This window comes from Brassica oleracea, chromosome C7 (assembly GCF_000695525.1).
Source record: "Brassica oleracea var. oleracea cultivar TO1000 chromosome C7, BOL, whole genome shotgun sequence".
Lineage (NCBI taxonomy): Eukaryota > Viridiplantae > Streptophyta > Magnoliopsida > Brassicales > Brassicaceae > Brassica > Brassica oleracea.
Window position 1 is genome coordinate 45,253,882 of NC_027754.1, and position 684 is coordinate 45,254,565.

Consider the following 684-nt stretch of genomic DNA (forward strand, 5'->3'; position numbering starts at 1 on the left):
CACTTCAAACCTATCGGTTTCACACCTGCCGGCTTCTTGACGAGCTTCCAGGTCTTATTTTTGATGATAGATTCGATCTCTGCCTTCATTGCATCGATCCACGCTTGTATCACTGCAGTTTCGATGTAACTTTCTGGTTCACCATCGATGGTGAGCAAGAGTCTGCCACCTTCAAATTCAGCAAGCAGGATGTAATCATCGAACCGCTTTGGTTTTCTGATGTTACAATCATATCTTGATGTTACATGCTGGTCTTGGTTTGCATCGTTGTTCTCTGCTACTTGCTCTTGTTCACCTGCTTCTACAGCTTCTTCTTCTTCATTATTGTTTTGCTCTTCGTGGTGTTGGTGATCTTGATGCTCATCACCATCTCCTTCTTCTGTAACATCAATATGAGGAAGCTTGAATGATCCTGGTTCTTCCTCCACGTTTCTTGATAGTGTATACGATGCGGTGAGATGTCTAGTTACACCGTTTTCTCCACAAAAACGAATAAAATCAGAAGATGTGAACTCTCCTCCTCTATCGGTGAGAAAATTCTTGAGTTGTAGCTTCGTTTGATTCTCCACGTACTCCTTGAACTTTTTGAACCGATCGAACGCTTCACTCTTCTCTCTTAGCAGCATCGTCCACATATATCTTGAGTAATCATCAATTAAGACAAATACATATCTATTGTTTGCT